At 32.3% G+C, this 6,403-nt stretch overlaps 1 long non-coding RNA gene across 1 annotated transcript; it reads left to right on the forward strand.

The window, feature by feature from the left end:
* Nucleotides 1-3,915: 3,915 nt before the first annotated feature.
* On the forward strand, nt 3,916-4,695 carry LOC140177888 (uncharacterized). The gene is made up of 2 exons (XR_011869465.1): nt 3,916-4,321; nt 4,414-4,695. It is a non-coding gene; the product is annotated as an uncharacterized lncRNA (long non-coding RNA).
* Nucleotides 4,696-6,403: the final 1,708 nt, after the last annotated feature.

The raw sequence follows: 6,403 nt of genomic DNA on the forward strand, positions 1-6,403 counted from the left end.
CTTTTAGCTTGATCTTTTACAGCAAATGGAAATAGTAATAGTCTGTAGACATCCTGATCCACCTCTTTATCATGTACTGTGTCAGCAATTTGTAAAAACTGTGCCAGAAACTCAGTAGGTTCTTCCTGTGGAAGACCGGAATACTGGCAATTTTGCTGCACTATGATAATGAGTTGAGGATTTAGTTCAAAGCTGCTTGCTTTGATGGGAGGTGTACAGATGCTACTCCCATATGCAACTGTAATGGGGTTAGCATATGACCCCAGAGTCCTTTTGGATTGATTGATCCCACTTAAGTCCATAATGGACAAAAGGGAAATGATAATGATTGCAAAGAGATAAATTTTGTTTTGTTTTTTTTTTTTGAATTAACGAAAAAAATAAAATAAAATAGAAGAAAATTAAAATAAAAATTCGAAAATCAAAAAGAAAATAAGATCAAAGCAAATTGAAAACTGAATCAATGAGTTAATCAAAAAGATTTTGAAAACAGCAATTAAAAAGATATGATTGAAAAATTTTTATGAAAAAGATTTGATTTTGAAAAGAGGAAAGAGAAAAACACAAAAAGACACCAAACTTAAAATTTTTAGAAAATCAAACACACAGTTTTCGAAAATTTTTAAGGGAAAAACACAAAGAGGACACCAAACTCAGAATTTTTGTAAATCAAAAAGGGACTAAAAACATGCAAAAATCGAAAATCAAAAGAAAAACAAAAGCATGCAATTGACACCAAACTTAGAATATGAAACTAGACTCAACTAAAAGACTCTAAACCAACAAAAATAAAAAAGTCCTAATCTAAGCAACAAGACAAGCTGTCAGTTGTCCAAACTCAACAATCCCCGGCAACGGCGCCAAAAACTTGGTGCACGAAATTGCAATCACACTTTTGCAACTCCGCACAACTAACCAGCAAGTGTACTGGGTCGTCCAAGTAATACCTTGCGTGAGCAAGGGTCGATCCCACAGAGATTGTCGGCTTGAAGCAAGCTATGGTTGTCTTGTAAATCTTAGTCAGGATATCAGAAATTATCAGGATTGATTGTGAAAAGCAAAAGAACATGAAATGATTACTTATTTTGCAGTAATGGAGAATAGGTTGAGGTTTGGAGATGCTCCATCTTCTGAATCTCTGCTTTCCTACTGTCTTCTTCTTCAAACACGCAAGTCTCCTTCCATGGCAAGCTGTATGTAGGGTTTTACCGTTGTCAATGGCTACCTCCCATCCTCTCAGTGAAAGCGATTGCATATGCTCTGTCACAGCATAGCGGAATTCATCTGTCGGTTCTCAATCAGGTCGGAATAGAATCCAGTGATTCTTTTGCGTCTGTCACTAACGCCCCGCCTTCAGGAGTTTGAAGCACGTCACAGTCATTCAATCATTGAATCCTACTCAGAATACCACAGACAAGGTTTAGACCTTCCGGATTCTCTTGAATGCCGCCATCAATTCTAGCTTATACCACGAAGATTCCGGTTAAAGAACCCAAGAGATAACTACTTAATCTAAGGTAGAACGGAGGTGGTTGTCAGGCACGCGTTCATAGTTGAGAATGATGATGATTGTCACGGATCATCACATTCATCCGGATTAAGAACAAGTATTATCTTAGAATGGAAGCAAGCATGATTGAATGAGAAACAGTAGTAATTGCATTAATCCATCAAGACACAGCAGAGCTCCTCACCCCCAACCATGGGGTTTAGAGACTCATGCCGTGGAAAGTACACAAAGAAAACGTGTAAAGTGTCATGAGGTCATAAGGTACTGATACAATGTCAAAAGATCCTATTAATAGTAAACTAGTAGCCTAGGGTGTACAGAAATGAGTAAATGACGTAAAAATCCACTTCTGGGTCCACTTGGTGTGTGCTTGGGCTGAGCAATGAAGCATTTTCGTGTAGAGACCTTTTCTGGAGTTAAACGCCAGCTTTCATGCCAGTTTGGGCGTTTAACTCCAAGTTTTATGCCAGTTCCGGCGTTTAACGCTGGAATTTCTGAGGCTGTTTTGCCACGCCGGTTTGGGCCATCAAATCTTGGGCAAAGTATGGACTATCATATATTTCTGGAAAGCCCAGGATGTCTACTTTCCAATGCCGTTGAGAGCGCGCCAATTGGGCTTCTGTAGCTCCAGAAAATCCACTTCGAGTGCAGGGAGGTCAGAATCCAACAGCATCTGCAGTCCTTTTTGGTCTCGGAATCAGATTTTTGCTCAGGACCCTCAATTTCAGCCAGAGAATACCTGAAATCACAGAAAAACACACAAACTCATAGTAAAGTCCAGAAAAGTGAATTTTAGCTAAAAACTAATAAAAATATACTAAAATCTAACTAGATCATACTAAAAACATACTAAAAACAATGCCAAAAAGCATACAAATTATCCGCTCATCATTATACCAGCTCAGCCTTAATTAATTACACCCTCAACCAACTTGTATCATCACACTCTCTATATATCCCTCAGTTGCTATAAATTTCAACATTATAACAACCTGTAACTAACTTTTTCAACATTATAACCTTTCTCTGTTTATTCCTTCTCTTCCTCTACACTCCGATTTCCTCTTCTTTTCTTCACAACCAAGCTACTGATATCTTTCATAGCTGATGTTGGTTGATTTGTTTTGTTACCTATAATAGTTCCTATTTATTAAAGAGAGTTATCATTTTCCGTCTATATTAGAGATGAATGTTATGTTGTTGTAATTGAATAAATTGTTTTTCAGTCACAAAAAAAGTGACAATAAAAATTTAAATGTAGCAAGGAGCCGAAGAAACAGGAAGATATATTAATTTTGATGACCATGCATTGTCGGTGAATGTTGCGAGCTGTAAACTCATTAAATTAAAAAGGACCTCAACTTTAATTATTTGTTTAAGTTTATAACGTAAGGCATTCTAGCTAATTACATACTATCGTGTTGGTCGAGTGGTCAGTTCACTCGTCCGTTTAAACAAGTGTCGGGAGTTTGAATTCTGCCTTGTGCATGCAGCAACCCATTGGCCAGCGGCAGACCCTTAAATGGAGCTCCGATCCGCGACGAATTAATCCTTAACCTGTCGGATTGGGGGATACCGTGGACAACCAAAAAAATTACAGTTAACAATGCTATCAGAAATGCGATCAATTTAGGATTCGGTCTCAGCCAGAGAAACTTATAAAAATTCACCTAGATAATCAATTCAAAAATTAAATATGTGCAATAATTTTCTTGTTTATTATTGTTGGTGGGTTAATTTTCCCAACAATTATGTGTATCCAACTTGTTACTATAGTTTACCCTCTATATATATTACGTTTATAATCGCTAAATTAATAAAATTATACATTAAAATAAACTAATAAACAGAACATGAATAATTTTGCCAAAGATCGGGCAATTGGAAAAATGATAATAAGTAGGTGAAAAGATTTGGATCTATATGTAGATAGCCGATTTAGCTTAAGGGGAACAAATTAAATATACTTATGGTCATTATTATATTTTGCCACATTGGAAGCATATAGAGGATGGTGTCTAATCTTTTATGTGGTCAAAAGAGTGGACATTATTAACCATATATGCATGGGTTCAATATTAATTTTTACCAAACTTTATTTGTTTCTTTAAAATTAAAATATACATAGCTCTTGCACACACAAATTAAAACGATAGACATGAAGAGGAGAGTAATGATCCCTTTTTTTCATATTATTAATTAATAAAAAGCATCATTTTAATATAATATAGACAAACAAAGCAATAATATAGGTATAGTTCTCTATGTGGCCCTTAATTAAGCGTTGCTTTAAGAGAAAGTAATAATACTACGTACCCTACTTTTTTGAAAAAAGAGTGAGCATGCTATGATATATGATCATAGTGGTCTATAAATAATTGAAATGGGCATGCAATGGCTTTACCAACTTTAATTTAATTTCATTATCTTGATTCTTCAGCACTTTTCTAAAAATCAAGATCAGATGGGTATGAGGAAGGGATTATTATTATTCAACAAGAAGCATAAAATTGAGGCGATTGTTGTGATACTAGCTATTGTTATGTGTATCATGATGTGCCAAGGGACTACAGAAGCTACAAGCAGATTAAGAAGCATGAAAAAGGAGGGTTTTAATGTGAAAGCATCATTATTATCATCAAGGTTACATAAGACTATGGAGATGGAAGATTATGGTACTCCAAGTAGCTATGAATCTCCACCAGCTGATGATTATGATTATGATTTCTACAGAAAACATGGAGATATCCCAAGCCCTGGTGCTGGTCATTGATCATCATCATCAACCATACATGTATGTGTATATATATGGTATGTTAATTTTCCTTTTCATGTTTGGTTATATATCTAATTGGTCTTTTTAGTGATGCCGTTTAAGCTACTAAATTTGGTCTTTATTGTAGGTGAGGTTGTGATTATTCCCGGGACCAGCTTACTTTGTACTTATTACTGGTCATATATATATTATGTCAGAGATGATCCCGGCAAAGGATTTTGATATAAATATATATGTGGGAGTTGTTACATGTATATGTTCTTTACTGTTAATTATATTATATTTACAGTTAATTAATTTCATAAATATTTGTTATATATTATATAGTGAGGAGACGTTGTTGTGTATTTATCAGTGAATGTGTATTTTGTTTCTGTTAAAAGTAAATAATAAAGTTTCTTTTTAATTAGTTTTGGCGCTTGAACTGTTAATTGTTAATCACTCATCCTTAAACTTGATATGAACCCAGGAAATGATGAAATGATCAATTCCATTTACGAACGAAGGTTCTTTGTTTTTGGTAAAGTTCTTCGAAGTTATTGGTTCTGCAAATTTTTATGCCTAGTAACAACAAACTAAACTACCACAAAATTGTGCAAATTGCAAAAGCATATCACGGGGTTTAGTTGATTCTCTTAGGCCCAACCTAATAACGTAACTTCGTATTCTAATTTGTTTTACTCAAATTTTTTTAATGTTTAAAAAAAATATGGGTATCTCAATATCGCAATTGTATCATTAATAAGAATTAAAAAGGATGAAAAGAAATAAAGAAATAAATAAATGTAAGATCTCAGAAGCAATGTAAATTGCAAAAATTAAAAAAAATAAAAATTAAAGAGAAGATAAAAAAAAAATAAACATAAAAAAAGAACAAGTAAAAGCAGAAAAATTTTATTAATAAAAATAGAAAAAAAACAAATTATAAGTGTTTAAATTCAGAGGAATTATTTACGATTTCTAAATTTACTCTATAATATCAAGGGAATGAGAGCGTTTTGAGTTTTTAAGTGTTTTTCAAAAGAACTGAACTCCTACAATGTGTTCCTAAAACTCTATTTATAAACTAACCTAATGTTAGCTAACAGTTACCCTTTGTACACCACTTGCAGAAAATTTGAATTTCCCCGTTTTCGCACTTCTTGTTTGATGTCAATTTCAAAAATCAAATAAATAATCAAACTGTCAAATGACCTAATTTAATTAAAATAAATATAAATATTATAAATGGAGACATCACTATGTAACTAATTATTTCTTTTTATCATTTTCTTATAAAAATTATATTTTGTCTAACATAATACCCCCAAAATTTTTTACTTGAAGTCGTACAGTGATTGAAAGTGAAAATATTTTGTTGTTTATAATAATAAAAAGAGTATATACAAACGTATATTTATTTGTTTTTTTATTTTTTATTATTATTATTATTATTATTATTATTATTATTATTATTATTATTATTATTATATACTTTTACATTGATTTATTATATGCATATATACATATATATTATTATATTTTTTAACATGTATATATATAAATAATAACAACACGCATTGACAAGAATGATATTTTGAAATGTCATTTAGAAAGCACACAAGAATATTCGTACTCTTTCTCTTTTTTTTGTTATATATTTATTTATTTATATTTTGACCAAACCATACAAAACAACTCAATACCTTATTATTTTGTAATACTTGTGAGAGAGAATACGTTAGTATTTGAACATTCAAAAGCTTCTTCTTCTTTAGGTTGTCTCCCATTTTTTCAAATTTCATTTATTATGGTGTACTTCCTCCATTCACAAAGGCTCGACTATACTTAACTCTTCTGATATTTCAGGTAAAATTTCACTGTTAGCTCCATTTTTATCTTTCTCTTTTTCATTGTTGATTTAGAGGAACCCTAATCCCCCAAAAATGGTATGCAAAATATCCCTTGTGTTATTTATGAGTACTAGAATCTTACTCTGAAGAGCATTCTCCTTGATTCTTTTACATTATTTGACTCAAATTAAGATTTGACGGTTAAACTCTTATTCTTCAATTCTACTATGTTACTGTCTTTTTCTATTTTCAAGTATGAAAAAGGAGGTATGAAAAAAGAAGAAT

This window comes from Arachis hypogaea, chromosome 2 (assembly GCF_003086295.3).
Source record: "Arachis hypogaea cultivar Tifrunner chromosome 2, arahy.Tifrunner.gnm2.J5K5, whole genome shotgun sequence".
Lineage (NCBI taxonomy): Eukaryota > Viridiplantae > Streptophyta > Magnoliopsida > Fabales > Fabaceae > Arachis > Arachis hypogaea.